This window comes from Benincasa hispida, chromosome 7 (assembly GCF_027475165.1).
Source record: "Benincasa hispida cultivar pf3 chromosome 7, pf3_genome.v1.1, whole genome shotgun sequence".
NCBI lineage: Eukaryota > Viridiplantae > Streptophyta > Magnoliopsida > Cucurbitales > Cucurbitaceae > Benincasa > Benincasa hispida.
Genome location: NC_143484.1, coordinates 28711702 through 28732991, shown reverse-complemented (window position 1 = coordinate 28732991; position 21290 = coordinate 28711702).

The window sequence follows — 21290 nt, the reverse complement described above, 5'->3', positions numbered from 1 at the left end:
GATATATAATCATGTCTAAGCCTGAAGGTATTTAAGTTGACGGTTTACGGAACACCTCCTACCTGGGGATTATGGCTAAATTATTGAGTGTTGTTAAACGGTTTTATGAGTAATACGTGAGCGGTGTGAGGTTGTAAAACTGGTTTATCACCTAAACATCATAGGTTAAATCCAAATATAAACGTCATACTTGGATATAAAACCTAGACTTAGGTTGTTTAATTAGCCGGAACAAGCCTAAGAAAGTGTATACCCAGTTTATCGTTAGAAAACTTCAGTGGGAGTTTAATAACATATATGTATGCTATTATAACACTTCAGTGAGAATAAAATAACGTATATGATATGTTAGAATGCTTCAGTGAGAGATTAATATACATATATGATATGATTATTTTTATCTCTCGCGTCCCTAAGAGTTCACGATCAAAATTCATGTTTCACTTCGTGTCACCCTGGGAGTGACCTCCATTCAGAAAGTGTTTACATGAATCAAGATTTTGGTGAATAGTGGAAGTTGTTCACCATATAATCAAATGTGATGTTTTGATTTTAATTTTCACGTTCCAAGATGTTCACGCTGTGAGGTTCATGTAGCACTTCGTGTGGGAATTGGGCAATTAGTTTCAGTTGTAGCAATGGGAGGCCTCTATATACTTTTACAAATAACCTATTTATTATTAGATAATGTATGTGTGGTTTCTGATTTAAAGAGGAACCTGATTCCTATAAAATGTCTGCTTGAATAAAACTATTCTATTAATTTTAATGTAAATAAAGCTTTGTTTACAAGAATGGTGCTTTTATTTGTTCAGCAAACTTAGAAAGTGGCCTTTATGTGCTAAGGCCGTTAGTATCTAAGACCCTTTTTAATATTGAAATGTTTAGAACTGTAGTAACTCAAAATAAAAGACAAAAAGTTTCTCCTAAAGAAAATGCCAAACTTTGGCACCTAAGATTAGGTCACATAAATCTCAATAGGATTATGAGGTTGGTTAAGAATGGACTTCTATGTGAGTAAGAAGAAAGTTCTTTACCAATATGTGAGTCATGCCTTAAAGGAAAAATGACTAAAAGACCTTTTACTAGAAAAGGTCATAGAGCCAAAGAACCCTTGGAACTTGTACATTCAGACCTCTGTGGTCTAGTGAATGTTAATGCAAGAAGAGGGTTTGAAAATTTCATCTCTTTTATAAATGATTATTCTAGGTATGGGTATGTTTACCTAATGTAACACAAACCTAAAGCTCTTGAAAAGTTCAAAGAGTATAAGGCTGAAGTTAGGAATATATTAGGTAAAAAAATTAAGACATTTCGAACTAATCGAGGTGGAGAGTATATGGATTTAAAATTCCATGACTATTTAATAGAACATGGAATTTTATCCCAACACTCAGCACCTGCTACATCTCAGTATAATAGTGTATCAGAGAGGAGAAATCGAACTTTGTTGGACATGGTTTGGTCTACTATGAGTTATGCTCATTTACCTAATTCATTTTGGGGTTATGCAGTACAGACTGCAACTTATATTTTGAACTACATTCCATCCAAAAGTGTTTCTGAAACACCTTTGGAACTAACGAATGGTCGTAAAGGTAGTTTACGCTATTTTAGAATGTGGGGTTTCCTAGTACATGTGCTTGAGGCTAATCCTAAGAAATTTAAACCTCATTCTAAACTATGCTTATTTGTAGGCTACCCCAAGAGAACAAGAGGTGGTTACTTTATGATTCTAAAGATAAAGTGTTTGTGTCGAAAACGTTACATTTTTAGAAGAGGACCACATCAGGGAGCATAAGCCATGCAATAAAATAGTGTTAAACAATTTTTCCCATCGAAACTATTGAATCTTCAACAAGAGTTGTTGAAGAGCCTAGTACATCAACAAGAGTTGTTGATGTCAGTTCATCTAGTCGAACACATCCACCTCAACCGTTGAGGGAGCCTCGACGTAGTGGAAGGGTTGCGAACCTACCTATTCGTTATATGGGATTAACAAAATCCCTAACTGTCAAATTAGATGGCGACGTTGAGGATCCATTATCCTATAAACAAGAAATGGAGGATGAGGACAAAGATGAATGGATCTCGAAATGAAGTCTATGTACTTCAATTCAAATTGGAATCTTGTAGATCAACTTGATGAGATTAAACCTATAGCTTGCAAGTGGATCTACAAGAGAAAAAGGGGTGCAAATTGTAAGGTCCAAATTTTTAAGGCAAGACTGGTGGCAAAGGGTTATACCCAGGTTGAAGGAGTTGAAAATGAGAAAACTTTTTCACATGTTGCCATGTTAAAGTCTATCTGGATACTTCTGTCCATTGCCGCATATTATGACTATGAAATTTGGTAAATAGACATAAAGACTACCTTTTTGAATTGAAAACTTGAGGAGACTATATTTATGTAATACATAAGAGATTCATTTCCCAAGTTCAAGAGTAAAAAATTTGCAAGCTTAATCAGTCTATTTATGACTGAAACAGACATCTCGATCTTGGAATATAAGATTTGATACTATGATCAAACCTTATAGCTTTAATCAATGTGTTGATGAGCCTTGTGTTTATAAGAAAATCATCAACAGTTCAGTAGTTTTCCTATTATTGTAGTAGGTGATATCTTACTAATTGGGAATGACGTAGATCTACCAACTGATGTGAAGCAGCGGTTAGCGGCCCAATTTAAAGAGAATCAGGTTCCCACAGAAGCGTGTGATCACCTTACATTTTGAAAATAGATTCTATAAAACATAAAAACATTGAACTAATTCACACAAAATAGGATAAAAATTAAATAAACCTAACCATGATTCTAATGAATAAGAAGAGAAGAAATGGAAGAAGAAAACTCATCCTTGAATATTCCCCTTTCTTCACGATTTCCTCTCCTTTGCACATGAACAAATTTGAATCTCTCAACGACAAAGATGCACTGTAATAGCTTCCCCGTTATGCTCTATGATTCCAAGGAGCTAGATGTATAGGCTCTAATACCTTGGAAGAGGGAATGAAGGTAGATGGAATATTCTTGAGAGAATAGAGAGAAATATGAGAGTGGAGGATAAGTTTTCTTTTCACAAAATAAAACCCTTACCCTAAATGAGTTATAATGATATATTTATAGAGAGAGGGTAATCCCTCTCTAAGTTTTTCCCACTTTCCATCATTTTTTAATTGATTAATTAACTATTAATTAATCAATAAACATTTAAATCAAATAACTATCAATTAAATCATATTTAATATACAGTTAATTAAATATCACACATTTTTACTAGTATACATTCTCCATCATTTGTTAATTAATTAATTAACCATTAATTAATCAATTAACGTATAACTTAAATAACTATATAATAAATTATATTTAATATAGGGTTAATTAATTAACATATAAATATCACATATTTATATGCATACATCTCTCTTATTCTATAATTCTATATAAATTCCATTTATATGAGTTTAATATTTGAATCTCATTCAAACATATCTCTCTTATTTAATTTGGATTATAGATCATATCTATAATTATCCATATTCTATAATGTATCATAATACACTATATATTAATCATATTAATATAGAATTCCTTTATGTAATTTGAATAATTCAAATCATTCCTCATTACTATCCTTAGCGAACTAATAGGGGGATCTTATGAACCTGAATATTAGAAGTTTCAATGGTATGAGATTAATTAATTAAATTCTTTAATTAAATTAATCAATATTCATTGACTACCAATCACTCAACTAAAGAACAATAGCTACACACTACAAATATATTTCTATATCCATGGATATAACCAATCAACAGTGAGTCGATCCTTAACAAATTGATCATAACTACAACTGGGTCAAAATATCGTTTTACTTCTGTAGTTACATCCAACTTCTTAAGTACCACTGATTCCTCTGGTGAACAAGCAGTTTATAGTCCAACTATAAACTAACACCCCTCGGGCCAGTGAGAGGTTGGGTTTTCATTGTTCAAGACCCGAAATCAACTGTTAAGGGACCAATTTATCTACTTTTCCTATAATTAGAAAGGAGTGAATTCCTTCTTATGTAGATGTGTTCCCAACTCCCTACTCAGACAAATCTCTAAAATGATAAGCTTGTTGAGTCGGCTAACTTGGTCACTCTCACCCATACAGATCAAAGGATTGCCCTCATAGACAGGAGTTCACAACTCACTCAGGATTAAGGTCAAATTAACTATGGTCATCCTACTGAAATGTTGGTTTCTTTAAGTAACGGTGTTATAAAGAGAAATCAATCATTTTGCAGTCCGGTCTTGTATAAACTCTTTATACAAGATACCCCCACTCACATGTCTCCACATGAACATTATGACTCATATTGTCTGTAACATTTACAACTCGTTTAACAGTTACAAAGTAGGTCATATTCGCAATGTTACCAAGATAAGGCACCCAACCTTATCCATTTACTGTAGACCTTTTAGGTTATAACTTAAATATGAACCACTTTTATGTCTACCACATGCTGTTTAAGTAACATCACATAACCTAGGATCTTAGTTTATTGGATTGAATTAATGCAGTTTGAATATTAATAAAATACCTCTTATTTTATTAAATATATAATTTGTTTTTACAAAATACAAGTTATATTAGATTTAGGACACCAAATCCAACATTCTCCCACTTGTCCTAAAACGAGTAGGATGTAAAATATCAAATACAATACAATAAACTACGACATACAATATACCCAATAAAATCTCTCACTTTCCATAAATTAGATGACTCATATCCCGTAGACCTAAACTTTCCAGATGACCCTAAAAAAATCTTTAGCCGTGAGAACCTTTGTAAATGGATCAGCAAAATTGTGCTCTAAAGCAATATTTGTGATAATTACATCTCCTCATTGCACAATCTCCCTAAAGATATGATATTTGCGCTCAATATGTTTTCCTCGTTTGTGACTTTGAGGCTCCTTGGAATTTACCACAACACCACTATTATCACAATAAAGGGTGATGAGCAAGGTCATATTTGGAATGACCTCCAAATCTGACAAAAATTTTCTGAGCCAAATAGCTTTTTTAGCAGCTACATATTCTGTCTCTATAGAGGAATCAACAATGCATCCTTGTTTAATGTTATGCCATACTATAGCCTCTATATTCAGAGTGAACACTGCTCTTGATGTGGATTTCCTAGAATCCTTACCAGTCTGAAAATCAGAGTCAATATATTCTGTAAGGATCAAATCTTTAGCATCATACACAAGCATATAGTTTCTCGTTCTCCTAAGATACTTGAGAACAGTTTTAACCATTGTCCAGTAATCAAATTCTAGATCAATTGATATCTACTAACCAATCCCACTGTATGGCAGATGTCGGGCCTAGTACACAACATGCCATACATAAGGCTACCTACTGCAGATGCACAAGGAATTCGTCTAATTTTCTCAACTTCTTGAGGTATTTTAGGACATTTTTCCTTAGACAAAATAATTCTATGCCTAGAAGGTAATAAACCTTTATTGAAATTTTCATCAAATACATAATAAGCATTTTGTCAATATACGATACTTGAGACAGTACTAGTGACTTGTTCTTATGATACCTAATGATTTGGATCCCTAAAACAAACTATGCTTTACCCAAATATTTCATTTGGAACTGAGCAGCTGGCCATTTCTTAATTTTGGTCAGAAAACCTACATCATTCCCATTAAATAGGATATCATCTGCATACAACACTAAGAAAGCTACTGAATTGTTGATGATCTTCTTGTAAACACAAGGTTCATCAATATGATCAAAGCCATAAGATTTGATCGTAGCATTAAACCAAGATCGAGATGCTTTTTTCAATCCATAAATGGACCGATTTAGCTTGCAAACCTGTTACTCTTGACTTTGTTCAATGAATCCTTCTTGCTGAGACATGTAGATTATCTCATCAAAATTACCATTCAAAAAGGCAGTCTTAACATCCATTTGCCATATTTCATAGTCAAAATATATGGTAGTGGACAAGAGAATATGGATAAATTTTAGCATAGTAGCAGGCGATAAAGTTTTCTCAGTCCACTCCCTCAACCTGAGTATAACCCTTGACTACTAATCTCGCCTTAAAGGTTTGCACCTTTCCATCACCTCTTTTTCTCTAATAGATCCACTTGCAACCTATAGGTTTAACCCCATTAGGTTTATCTACAACTTGCTAGAAAAAATTGAAGTACATAGACACCATTTCTAGATTGATGACTTTAATCCACTCATCCTTGTCCACATCACCCATTGCTTGTTTGTAGGTCAATGGATCCTCAATGTCATCATCTTGTATGACATCTTGAGTTTCTATCAAATCCAAATAGCAAGTAGGTTAGGTTACAATCCTCTCACTACATCGATGCTTCCTTAACTCTTGAGTAGGATGTGATTAATTGGATGAAGCAATATCAACAACCCTTGTTGAAGTGCTTCCCTCTTCAACAACTCTTGTTGAAGTTTCAATGGTTTCTTTGGTAAGTTTATTTAATACGATTTTACTTTTTCGTCTATGTTCTCTAATGTGGTCTTCCTCTAAGAATGTTGCATTTATAAATACAAACACTTTATTCTTTTTTGGATCATAAAAGTGACCACCTTTCGTTTCTTTGGAGTAGCCTACAAAGAGGTATAATTTTGAACGTGGTTCCAATTTCTTCGGGTTTGCCACAAGCATATCTGCTAGACACCCCTAAATCTTGAGATGTCGTAAACTACTTTTACGACCTCTCCATTATTCAAAAGGCATTTCAAAAACACTCTTTGACGGAACTTGGTTCAAAAAATATGTTGCAGTCTCCACTACATAACCCCATAATGAGATAGGTAGAGAAGCATAACTCATCATGGATTGAACCATGTCTAACAGGGTTTTGTTTCTCCTTTCTGATATACCATTTTGTTGAGGTGTACCGGATATTGAGAGTTGAGATGTGATTCCATGTTCTATCATATAGTTATGGAAACCTATATCTATGTATTCTCCACCTCGATCTGATCGAAGTGTTTTTATCTTTTTACCCAATAAATTCTCAAATTCAGCCTTATACTCCTTCAACTTTTCAAATGTATCAGATTTATGTTGCATTAGGTAAACATACACACATCTAGAACAATCGCCAGTAAAAGTGATGAAGTATTCAAACCCCCCTCTTTCTTTAACACTCATTGAACCACAAATGTCTGAATGTATAAGCTTCAAGGGTTCTTTGGCTCTATAACCTTTTCTAGAAAAATGTCGTTTTGTCATTTTTCCTTCTAGATAAGATTCACTTACTGGTAAATAATTTTCTTCTAACTAGTGCATTCCATTCTTAACCAACCTCTCAATCGTATTGAGATTAATATGACCTAGTCTTAGATGCCAAAGATGAGTATTTTCTTTTGGAGAAACCTTTCTTCTTTTGTTTTGTGTCATTGCAGTATTGAACATTTCAACATTACGGAGCATCTTAGATACTGATATCCTTAATACATATAAGTTACTTTCATTTGTTGTAGAATATATATCAACACCATTTTTTGAGACAAACGCTTTATTATGTATAAATGATATATTATAGGAATATTCTAACAAACGTGAAATTGAAATTAGGTTCCTCTTAAAATTAGAAACATAGTAAAAATTGTCTAACAATATAAACTTTGAATTTAAAAATAACATTAAACTCCCAAATACAACCGCCGAGACGACCTCCCCTATTCCAACTCGTAGAGTCATCTCTCCAACCTCTAGCTGCTTCCAGGAACTAGTTTCCTTAAAGAAGTACGAAAATGGTTAGTGGCTCCCCGACAACAGCGCCATTTTGTTCAAGCCAGAAATTTACGTCGTTAATAAACCCCAGACCCAATGAAAAGAATATTTATAAATCACCGAACTACTACTTATACTACTAGGTAGCATAAGCAGTAAGAACGAGGTTGAATCATAGAGAGGCCAAAAATTAAATCTCTCTTAAGGTAAACTTGACTGTGGAAAGCAGTAAAAACGATGATTTGGTTTGTTTGATAGAATGGAAAAACATGCGAGAAATTAAATTGCAAGGGATAAATGTAAATAAGGATTGGTATATCTAGTTCTTAGATCAAGATAGACATCCAGTGCAATTTCTATCATCGTCTTTTGCAAATTAATAATGCAATCGAATTATGCATGCACTATTACTTGCTTGATTTGATCTAACTAGCCTTTAGAGTGGCAGATAACTAGCAAGACTCTAGCCAAAAAAGCGTCCTAATTATTAATTAAGGTCGGAAAACCAATACCCTAACTAATCTACATGCTTCTAAATTCTATTGGGTTCGATAGTGGCCATATAGAACTAAGAACACATGCATTACAATTTAGGATTTAATTGTGTCAATTAATTGTCAAGAAATCCATTTTATTAATCAATTTTATCTTCGAACCTAACAATTCATGTCCTAGGAATAGCCATCAAATGCACAATTAGCTAATGCTACTTAGGTGACCTTAGCTACACATTCTTATGCAAAAATACATTAAAACAATATATTGATGCAAGATTGTGACAAAACTAAGAATCATAGTGATTGTGACAAAACTAAGAATCATAGCTTATCATGCTAATGAGTGAAAAGTCATCAACATAAACATGCTCTTAGAAATTAAAGAGGATTCAAATAACACATAAATTTAGATTTGAAAATACTAATTAAACCCAAAAACTCAGGAAATAAGCAAAGAATTTTTAATCCAAGAAGTAGATGGAAATTACCTAAAAAATTCATAGAAAAATTCAAGAGGCGATCCAATCCAATCTTACAATCCAAAATAAAATCAATAAACCTACCTATTGATGCTGAAAATATATGGAGGAAGAAGAAAACCAGGCCCCTCCTTGGCCTTCATAAAATTCAACACTATTTGACCTAAAAACGAAGAGAGGTGTATATAGAAAATAGTTGGAGTGTCACAATGCTAGGGATAGTGTTGCGATGCTATTATGCAAAAGACCTCAAGCGTTGGATGGCCAGTGCAACACTAACGTGACGCTGGATTGCACAAAAGGCGCGTGTGTGGATGGCTAGAGACTTCGTAAAAACCTGTAGCGTTGCAACGCTAGCGAAAACTTTACGACTTTGCCCTGTATATTCAACTACTACCTCTCAGCATTGGGACAACGACAGCTTTAGGCATGATGAGCATTGCGATGCTTATGTCAGGGGTAGTTTGGTCATTTTTACTCCTTTGAAGCCCAAATGCTCAAATTACCTCCAAATTGCTTCAAATTAACCTCATTTGGCTCCAAACGCTCAGTTCTACCTCTTAGTTGCTTGATACCTACAAAATAGGATAATTAACATTAAAAATCTACTAACGAGCTTGAGTTAAGCTAGGAATTATAGCTTTTTTTAGAGCTATCAGTATCCAGTCATTATTATCATTTTCCAATAAACACGTTTCTAGAACCAGTAAATCAAATTTACCTTCTTTTTCCTAATTCTTTTCGACTAAGTACTTTGAGCAATTACATTTCCAGTGCCATCCTAGTTGCAATGAAAATTGGTTCCCTTTGCAGCTTTGACCTTTATGCCTTTGTGGACAGCAATAGGTGGAATAACTTTATTCTTCCCCTTACCACCTTTCTTTTTCTTCTTCCATTTCTTAGAGCCAATGGAAGAAGGCGCAGACTTAGTCCCAGAGGTAGAACCCCTGTGGAAATTTTTTGAGGAATTGGCAACATTTGCCTCCTAGTGTCATCTTTTGATTTTCATCAAGGACTCATAAGTCTGCTCGCTGAGAAGGATGGTAAGATTATATTCAATCTTGTTCATGACAACATTGCTACAGAACTGAAGATAACTCTTCCAAAGAGTTTTGAAAATAAAGCTTACTTGGTTGAACTCGTTTATGACAGCTCTATTCATCTTAGCGATATTGAAGTGGACCATCATGTTAAGGACATGTTCCCTAACAGACGATCCCTCATTCATCCAGGCATTGAAGATGAACTTCAGAGCACCATGCTTGAGATGTGTAGCTGGTTGGCCGAACATCTCACACAATGACTTCATCTCTCGTGTGCAGTGATCATGAGCTCATGATTTTTTGTCAAGACTTAAATTAAGCTTGCCAAAATATAGTCTCGGGGCTTATCATTGGCCTTAGTATATTTTTCATAGGCTTCACAAACGTTTTATGAAGCATTGGGTCCAGAAACTAGAGAACATTCCTCTATTAGGACGAATTTGAGGTTGTCGATGACGAGGACGGTGTTAATCATATTTTTCCATGTTGCATAGTTTTCCCTAGTTAATTTATTGGAGCCAAGAAAAGAAATAATTGCACTACTCATGATTTAAACAATGCTAATAATTATTTATATTAGATATGCAAAAAATCGTTTTAATCCAATCAGTTTAGCAAAAGAAATAATAAATCCCAACGTCATTTTATTTTGCAGTGATACTTCAGTGATTTAGAATAAATGTCACCTCGAGACGAAAAATTACTCATTCACTAAATTAAAACATTCTCAATCAAATATTATACCAGAATGACTCTTACCTATAATGTTTAATTACCATAGATTTGATCTACAAATTATTAACTAACTTAATGTTTTCTAATAAGTGTAACCCTTCATTTTCAGCCCTATAATCTCACCCCAACTAATTTGTCTTAGGGTAGAACGTAATTGGTGCAATTGATTATAGTGATCTTATCCATTTCTGGAGTTTGTTATGTCTCTTTCTCATGCAAACACCTTCCTAAGGGGATGCTTCCAGGGCACCACAAGGCCAAGCATGGAAAAAACATTTCAAACCAATGAAAGAGACCACAGAATGTGTTGTCACACGTCCTTCTCCCACTTACTATAAGCACTTTCTCCATTCACCTTGACATTGACCTATGCACCTTCTTAAGGGAGGGTGCGCCCAGGGCACTAGGAGACCGAGCATGAATTTCACATTGTGAACTTTTAGGGAGAACGTGAGTGGAAAAATAACATATTATATACATTTTTTTCCTCCCACTAAGTGTTTTAAAAATTGGTTTTATTAACTTAGAAAAATTCAGCTAATTATTTAACTAAGTCCTTATTATTTTTCTCAATATAGCATTTATATTGAATATTTTAAAAAAATGTGATTTTATTTATTAAACTCTTTAATAAATAAAACTATTTTATTGCATGCTTATAAAATACTCGCCTAATTCACCTCTCAAGTCTTCCCAGGTAGGGGTGTTCCGTTTAAGTCAGCTTAAATACCCCAACCTAAACAGAGCGTTCCTTGACAAAGATCCCTTATAGGCCATTATTTTATTAATCTTTTATAGAATTCATTTTAATTCTATTTAAACAAATTAAAAGATTAACCTATTTTTAATCATATAAGAAATACCTTTAATATAAGTCTAGATTAATCAATCTTAAACCATTTAAAATTAATTTGGACCCATGTTTACATGCAACTCTTGATTATATATTATTATCTAGTTCATTAAACTTATAACCATTATAAAATAATGAAATTATTAAAAACCTATAATTTGCATGTAATGACATTGATCAAATATAACTATTATATTTATCTAAGTAACGTCATGCTCGATGCAAAATTTGTTTTCATCCAATAATAATAATGTTTTTAATTATCATCCATGAAAATAAACATACATATTCATTTTCATTAAACAATATAACAATTATATTATTACTAATGAAATAGCTATATTCTATCATACTATATAATAGTTATATTCTAGTATGATGCATGAGTATGCTTAATTAATCATGCAACCATAATATGACACTTATATTAAAAGGATGCATGAAACATGTTTATCCTAAGGTGGGATTTTAAATCTATGACTGATGCATGTTCCTTAGGGTTCATGTTTACGACTGATTTATATACCTTCGAGTTATACATTACAACTGATGTGTGTTCCTTCAGGATCACGTTTATAACTGATAGGTGACCTTTCAAGATCACTACGACTGAAATGAAATGGGTGTACATTGATGCATAGATAAACTTGCTAAAAGGTAACCTAGAGGGCCCAGTAATGGGTCACTTACTGGGTATTGTTATACTCATCCTTTCCTCTTCTATATTTTTCTTTCATGCAATGACAGGAATGGACTGGCGAGGGACAGACAGGACTCATGATAGAGCCATACAAGAAACTAGAAAACCATTTCGCACCTGTTCTATTTTTTTTTCTTTTTTATGGTTTTTGTTCCTTTCATTTGAGCATGTTGTCAGATGACATGTTTTTCACTGATTTGCTTTGGATCATTTTTCTTGTAAATGTTTTAATTGGGATCCCAACTAAATGTTTTGGTTATTGGATTTATAATATTTCGGCTTAAAATGGTTATTCATTTTTTCACTATATTTACGTTATGACGGTCAAAATATTTGAATGAGAATGTGCATTATGTCATAATGGCCCTTGTCTAAGTACTTGAAAGGTCGGGTCGTTACAGTTGGTATTAGAGCCTGAAATGCCAGAGGAAGTCTGTTCTTGTTGGCTGAACTCACCCAAAAATTACTAATGCAAAAGGTGAGAAGGAACTCAAACCAGAAGTAGAATGGTCCGAGACAGAGGATGAAGCCTCCTTGGAAAACTTTCGTGCATTAAATGGTAGAAGAACAGTCAATATGCTAATATTGAGAAGTGGGAACAGTCAAATCGCATGTGTCTGATAATCATTCAGCACTTCGTTTTGGAGTATTTCTGTGGTTCTATTGTGGAGAGCGAAAATTCTAATAAGTTCTTTACTCAAATTGAGAAATATTTTCTAAAAATGAAAAAGAGGAAGCAAGTAGTCTTTTGACTTCTTTGGCTTCCATAAGGTATAAAGGCAATGGAATCATAAGAGAGTATATTATGGAAATGTCCAATCTCGCTGGAAAGTTAAAGACACTTTTTCTCGAGATAAATGAAAATTTACAAATACATTTGGTACTTATCTCTCTTTTTGCACAATTCACTCAATTTAAGATAAGCTATAATACTCAAAAGGATAAATTGAGTATTAATAAGCTTATCTCACAATATGTGCAGAAAAAAGATAGGATTAAGAGAGAAAAGACATAAAGTGCTGCTCACTTGGCAACTGGCTCTCGTGATAAGAAAAAGAAATCTATGGGTGCTGTAGAAAAGACATCTCAGCAGAATAAGAATAAGAAGCCGATTATTGAAAATCCTTGTTTTGTATGCAAACAAAAAGTCGCTTCAAGAAAGACTGTCCCAAATATGCTAAATGGTGTGTAAAGAAGGGTAAACTTCTTACTTTAGTTTGTTCTGAAGCTAATTTAACTTCTGTACCTATAGATACTTGGTGGATAGATTTTAGTGCTACTACTCACATAAGTATATATATGCAGGGTTACATGTGGAGTTGACTGCCAAGTGACGCTGAAAGATTCATCTATATGGGCGATGGTAAAGCAGTTTTAGTTGAAGCCATTGGAAATTTTAGATTACTTTTGAAAACTGGTTGTTATTTCGATTTGAATGATATTTTTGTTGCACTGTCATTTCGATTAAATTTAGTTTCTATATCTAGTTTGGGTAAATTTGGTTTTTCTTGTTCTTTTGAAAATAATAAAGTTACTCTCTTTCAAAATTCTAAGCTTATTGGTACCAATTCTTTAATTTATAATCTATACATACTTGATTCTTTTGCTTCGTTTAACAAGATCCTGTGTTATCTAATTCATGTGGTACAAAGCATAAATTAAATGAGAATTTTTCTATTTTATGGCACAAGCATTTAAGTCACATCTTTAAACATAAAATTCAGAGACGTGTTAGATGGAAACATTTATGAGACGATTTATATGGTGTAACTAGAAAACTTTGTTTTTGGTAATTCAAAGTCTATGATGCGAAAATTGAAGAAATCCATTTATGGTCTCAAGCAAGCCTCTTGTTTATACGCACTTAATATTTATGTGATTTAATTAATTCCATGAAGTAATTACCTCATTTGATTTTGAGGTGAATATAATGGAAGACTGTGTATATCACAAGATAGTAAGAGTTAATCTATCTTTCTGGTATTATATATCGATGATATACTTACAGCAAGTAATGATGTAGGTATATTGCATGACACTATAAGAGGTTTCTCAAAATAAATTTTGAAATAAAAGATCTTGGTGATGCCTTTTATATTAGGAATTAAAATATTGCAAGATCGTTCTCATAGTATTTTAAGATTGTCACAAAAGAATTACATTGAAAATATTTTTACTAGATTTGGCATGAAAGATTGTGCACTAGACGATACTCCTAATGCTAAAGATGTTAAATTTCATTTAGGTCAATGCCCCAAGACTAAACTCTAGACTAAGGAGATTTTGAAGGTAGCCTATGCATCGACTGTTAGAAGTCTAATGTACGCTAAAATATGCACGTGTCCAAATATAGCGTTCATAATTGGAGTGTTGGGAATATATTTGAGCAAACCGGGGATGGATCATTGAAAAGCAGCCAAACGGGTTATAAGGTATTTGCAGAGAGCAAAATATTATATGCTAACTTATCATAGATCAGAAGTTTTGAAGATCATTGGGTATTCAGATTCCGATTATGCTCGATACCAAGACACTTTGCGATCCACTTCAGGCTATATCTTCATGTGAGCTGGAGTAGATGTATCTTGAAAAAGTGTTAAACAAACACTTATCACTTCTTCTACCATGGTTGCAAATTTTATAACATGTTATGAGGCGTCCAATCATGGAATATGATTGCAAAATTTTTTCATTGTGATGTGGATAGTGGATGACATAGAAATACCACTAAAATTATTTTGTGACAATAAGTCAAGATGATGTATTCTAATAACAACAGAAGTAATAAGAAGTGAAAGCATGTAGACGTCAATTTTTCAATTATGAAAGAAAGAGTTCAAAATGGTAAAATTTCAATAGAACACATAGGAACAAATTCTATGGTAGCATATCCACTGACTAAAGGTTTAGCACCTAAAGTTTTTCATGAGCACATGGCTCTCATGGGTGTTAGTCACTTTTCTAATCTCATGGTCTAATGGGAGTTTGTTATTGTTGGGTTTTATGACCTAGAACTCGTAAATAGTAAATGTTATTAATTGACCGTCATCAATAAAGAGTTGTGGATGTTAAATCAATAAATGGTATTGTTGGTATTGTTCTCTATTTTGTCTTAATAACCTTAAATCCAATAAACTAAAATTTAAGGTTGTCTTATGAGTCTTGAACTGTATGTGGAGACATACAAATATCAATGTTCAAGATGTAACCTAAAGGGTCTATAGTATAGGAAGAAGGCAGGGTACCTTATCCTAGTAACACTATGGATACGAACCACTTTGTATTTGATACAAAAGTAATGATCCAACATATTCGTGTAGGTGAGACACAAGTGAGGGTATCCTAAGTAATGAGTTTGAATAATACTGGACCGCGAAATAGTAACCATTAAATGTAACACCTGACTAGTTAGGTTTCTATTTCAATAGAATGACCTAGGTGACTTATTTTTAATCATGAGTATATTATGAACTTCATTTCACAAGGGATTGTCCTTTGATTTTCATGGATGAAGGTGGCCAGTTCGCCAACCCAATATGCCTACCATTTTGGGGATGAGATCGAGTGTCGAGTTGGAAAGATAATAATACAAGATGGAATTCGTTCCTTCCTTCCTTGAGGGCAAGTAGATGAGTGTTCCCTTAAGTGGTGTCTCTAGGGACTTAAACAAAGGTCGTATCCTCTCATTGGTCCGAGAGGGGTTTCTATTTATTGGTTGGACCATAAACAGGTTGTTCATTAGAGGAGCACTGGTACTTAAGAAGCCAGAGGTAACCCAAGGGTAAAACGGTAATTTGACCCGATTGGAGTTACGAACACTCATGAAGGACTAATTTACTGGTATTGGTCTATATATATAGAAACATAAATATATCTGTAGTGAGAAGAGTGCAGATGTGGGTCTTTAATGAAGTGTACCCACAGTTAAATGAATATTGATTAACTTGGTTAATGAGTTTAACCAATTAATCTCATATAGTTGGAGCTTCTGATCTACAGGTCCACTAGGTCCCCTCGTTAGCTCACTGAAGAATACTTAAAAGGGATAGTTTGAATTGTTCAAATTAATTTGAGAAAACTATATATTAATGGCATTAATATATAATTAATTATGGATATGATCTATAACTAAATTGGAGAGAAATATTTGAATAAGATTCAAATTAATTAATTCAAGTGAATTAGATTCACAAAGAATTAACTAATAGAGAGGTTTTGCAAATATTCATGGGATGTGTATGATAATTAAATGTATACATTAAATTGGGTTTAATGTATAAGTAGTTATTTAATTATTGTGCAAATCAAAATTAAATAAATGTTATTTAATTGTGCAAATTAAATAAGTGTCATTTAATTGGACTAATTCATTGAATAAGTGTTATTTAATTGAATGGGCTAATTAATTAAATAAATGTTATTTAATTAATTATAAAAAAGAAAAATATTTTGGGAAAGATGTTTGGCCCTTAACTATATAAAGACCTCCCCATGGCCCTTCGAGAATACACTAAATACACCGTTCTTATTGTAGAGAGACTTTGACAATACACAGCTCCTTAGTGTTATTGTGCAAAATTTATCTAAGCCATAAATCCTCTCTACTCTCCAAACCTTAATCTCTTCTCCCTCTCCCAATAGTTGGATACCACCTATCCTTCTATTGGAATCCCAAAGAATAATGAGATAATTCTCATGGTAGTGTTCGAGATCACTCAATGAGTTATTCGTGATCAAGACCGTTTGGAGATCCGTTCGTTGAAACCTTGGAAAGGATTGTTCGTAGCACTTGGGGAATCTACAAAGGTAAGAACCATTCTAATCCTTTCCCCAATAGCATGCTAGTTTTCATGTTTATATATTCTATTTTGTATAATGATTTTGTTTAATGTAAAAATGAATTACGGGATGCAAGACGTTCTAACACAATGCTTCTACTGCAGGATATGATCCCTATAATTAGTATAAGATCCAATTCCTTGCACCTTCTTTCTTCGTATTTTTCGATACAGAATCGTTTAGAGGTGGACTTTAATATTCTGCATTATGAATGTTTGAATGTTGGTTTGCAAAATTGGATGTTTTCAATTTTGGCCCAGGTTACTTTTTAATTAGATTAAATTGTAAGGGCACATTGCATTTTTGGGCATTTTATTTCTTGCTTCGAGTCTGTAAGTCCGTGTTGATCAATAGAGTAATTGTTGCTGAAGAGATCGAAAAGAAATGAAAGTGTTTGGGGCAAGTTTGGAGCCAAAAACGAGGAGGACAACAGTATTCTGTCGCTCAGAATTGGGACGCTACTATTGCAGCATTGCAGCACTCTTAGGATTGACAGAGTGATGCGGCGCATGCGGGACGTCTCGACGGCTGCTTCTTTAACCTAATTTTCCTTTGTAATTTTTTATATTAATTTAATCGATTAATTTTTGCATTAGGGTGCACAATCGGCCCAATTTTTGCTGTTTAATTTAATTATGCATTGGATGTATGTTTTAAATTATTTTTTGAATTCATATTACATATGATTAAAAAAATACCCACCTTAGGATAAACATGTGCATGCATCATGATTAAATATAAAGAGTTATATTTCATAGATGCATGATTGAATTAGCGTGCTCCTGCATTATAATATAAAAGTTATGTTAGTGATGTTTGATTAACCTAACCATGTCCATACATCATATTATATATTAAAATTGTTCTAATAAATAGTGGAATGATGTATGTGAATGCTTGATGTGTTTATAGATTTAATAATTCATTAATTTTTAAAAAGTTATAGTATTAATGAGATTGATTAAAATCTATCATTTAGATTACATGCAAACGTAGGTTCAAATATTTTAAATTGTTTAAAATTAGCTTATGTTATTTCTAATAGAATTAGAAATAGGTTAATCTTTTAAATTTATTTTAATAGGATTAAAATGAATTTCAATAAAAGATTAAATTTATAAAATAATTGCCCATAAGGGATCTTTGTCTAAGGAAGGTTATGTCTAGAGGGGGTATTTAAGCTGATGGAAACGGAACACCTCTACTTGAAAACCGACCTGGAAGGTGAATTAGGCAAATATTTTATAAGCATGCAATAAATGACTGATTTTATTGAAAGAGTTTAACAAATGAAATCAAGTATTGTTGAATTATTCAATATAACTGTTATATTGAGAAAATGTAAAGGACTTAGATAAATTTATTAGCCAGGTTTTAACTAAGTATAATAAAATCCTAATAAAATATTAGAATACTTTAGTGGGAGGAAGTTGGTATATATAATATATCAAATTTTAGCTCTTACGTCCCTAAGAGTTCACGCCGTGAGATCCATGCTGGGCTTCATGTTGTACTGGGAGTAACGTCCCTTCGGGGAGTATTTGCATGGGTCAATAACAAGGTGAATGGGAAAAGTACTCATACTGAGTGGGAGAGGGACGTATGTCAACGTATCGCACGGTCTCCACCATTAAGTTGTAACATGATATTCCTATGATTCGCCTACGTGTCGTCCTAGAACAACCATCCCTTAGAGAGCCTCATCATAAGGATCAAAACAGTGCAAACTCTAGCAATGGATAGGGTTTCTCAGGTTAATCTTCAACAGTTGTCTTTCCCTTCGGTAACCTATGAAACTACCCCTGGGATCTGAAAAATGGGAGGGTCACACTTACAGGAGGAGTTTAGTCAGTTAATGAATCCTTGACCAAAAAATGGTAGCTAAAAACTATAGGAATAAAGAGTTATTTTGGTATTGGTGATTGGCTGAGATTGTCTCAATTCAAGGGAGGAGTGGTTGATCACTCTTCGGTGGCTGTTGCGCTGAACCTCTGAAGTATCGTTGCAAAAACTTAAATCAATAATTTAATTAGGGTTCTATGATTAAATGTGCTTTTTCTAAATTGATTGGATAATTAAGTAATGGGTTATGACAAAGATAACTTATAAGGTCAATTGATTGTTATGTGTTTCAGCATGTCTTCCACAATCATATCTTTGCTCAAAAGTGAGAAATTTTCTGGTGAAAACTATGCGATATGGAAATTTAACTTGAATACGATTATGGTTGTTGATGATTTTCAGCTTGTCTTGACAGAGGAATGTCCTCAAGTCTCGACTCGAGTCTACATCTTGCCAAGTCTGTCTGGCGTTCTTATCAAGAAGCATAAGGCCATGATGACTGCACGTCAGATGATGGAGTCCCTCCAGGAGCTGTTTAGACAACCGTCCACTTAGACCCGGCATGAGGCCCTCAAGTATATTTATAATGTGCACATGAAAGAGAGTCGATCAACGAGAGAACATGTTCTTGACCTGATGGTCCATTTGAATGTTTTCGAAATAAACGGTGTGATCATAGATGAGCAGAGTCAGGTGTCCTTTATTTTGGAATCTCTTCTAAAGAGTTTTCTTCAGTTCCACAGTAATGTGGTAATGAACAAAATACAGTACAATCTAACTACCCTTCTGAATGAGTTACAAACTTTTCAATCTCTTATGAAAGATAAGAGACCAGTAGAAGGAGAGGTAAATGTTGCTCATTCTAAAAATTTCTATAAGGGTTCATCCTCTGGAATCAAGTCTGTTCCTTCAACTTCTAGTACTAAGAGGATCCAGAAAAAGAAAGGAGGGAAGGGGAGGCTGCCGCTGCTAGCGAAGGCAAGGGCAAAGCTAAGGCTGACAAAGGGAAATGCGCCCACTATATTGTGGAGGGTCATTGGAAGCACAATTTCCCCAAGTACCTTGCTGAGAAGAAGAAAAAGAAGGAAGGTAAATATGATTTACTAGACCTGGAAACTTGTTTAGTGAAAAATGAACATAATGTATGGATACTTGATTCAAGAGCCATTAATCATGTTTGTTCTTCTTTACAGGGAATTTATTCCTTCCAATAGCTAGAAGAGGGTGAAATGATGCTTAAGGTTGGAACAGGAGATGTCATTTCAGCTCGTGCAGTTGGAGCTGCTAAGTTATCTTTTGGAAATATATTTTTGTTTCTAGAAAACTTATACATTGTTCCCAAGATGAAAAGGAACCTTGTTTCTGTTTATTGTTTAATTGAACAATCATACACTATTTTTCTTTTAATTCAAATGAAGCGTTCATATGAAAAATGGTGTGATTATTTGTTCAGCTAAACTAGAAGAAAACTTATATGTGTTAAGACCAACTCAATCAAAAGCACTTTTCAATCATGAGATGTTTAAAATTGCAAATACTCAAACTAAAAGGCGAAGAATTTCTCCAAGTAACAATGATACGTACCTTTGGCATTTGAGATTAGGCCATATAAATCTCAGTAGGATCGGGAGATTGGTAAAGAATGAACTTCTAAGCAAGTTAGAAGATGATTCATTACCTCCATGTGAATCCTATTTCGAAGGAAAAATGACTAAAAGACCTTTTAGTAAAAAAGGTTACAAAGCCAAAAAGCCCTTAGAGCTCATACATTCAGATCTTTGTGGTCCGATGAATGTAAAGGCTAGAGGAGAATATGAATACTTCATCTCTTTTATTGATAATTATTTGAGGTATGGTTACTTATACCTAATGAAACATAAATCTGAAGCTTTGAAAAGTTCAAAGAGTATAAGGTTGAAGTTGTAAACCTCTTAGGTAAAATAATTAAAACACTTTGATCTGATCGGGGTGGAGAGTATATAGATTTAGAATTCCAGAACTATTTGATATAACATGGAATTCAATCCTAAATCTCAACACCTGATACACCTCAGTAGAAAGTGTATCAGAATGGAGAAATAAAACCTTATTAGATATGGTTCGTTCTATGATGAGCTATGCTCAATTTCCTTACTCATTTTGGGGATATATAGTGGATGTTGCAGTTCACATCTTGAACAATGTTTTCTCGAAGAGTGTTTCTGAAACACCTTTTAAGTTATGAAGTGGGCATAAACTGAGTTTACATTACTTCAGAATTTGGGGTTATCCTGCACATGTGTTAGTGACAAATCCTAAAAAGTTGGAACCTCGTTCAAGATTATGCCAATTTGTTAGTTACCTTAAAGAGATGAGAGGTGGTTTATTCTATGACCCTCAAGAAAATAAAGCGTTTTTATCGAAAAATGCTACATTTTTTAAGGAATACCACATGAGAGATCACCACGTAGTAAAGTAGTATTAAGTGAAGCTACTAAAGAAGCAATAAGGGTTGTTGATGAAGTTGG